The sequence below is a fragment of the Chelonoidis abingdonii genome, chromosome 19 (genome assembly GCF_003597395.2).
Source record: "Chelonoidis abingdonii isolate Lonesome George chromosome 19, CheloAbing_2.0, whole genome shotgun sequence".
NCBI lineage: Eukaryota > Metazoa > Chordata > Testudines > Testudinidae > Chelonoidis > Chelonoidis abingdonii.
The window spans coordinates 20,867,755-20,867,974 of NC_133787.1; positions in this window are offsets into that span (position 1 = coordinate 20,867,755).

The following is a 220-nucleotide window of genomic DNA, read 5'->3' on the forward strand; positions in this document are numbered from 1 at the left end:
TTTGAATAGTAAAATGTGAACTGAAGTTGACTGAACATGTATCTTTAGATCCACTTTTGGAAGGACACATTACTGCTATTAAATATCAGCAGGGCAGACGTGTTAGTCTGGATCTGTAAAAAGCGACAAAGAATCCTGTGGCACCAATACCTCTGTTAGTCTATAATAGGGGTTCCCAACCTGGTGCCTGCGGGCGCCATCTTAATGCACCCGCGTCCTG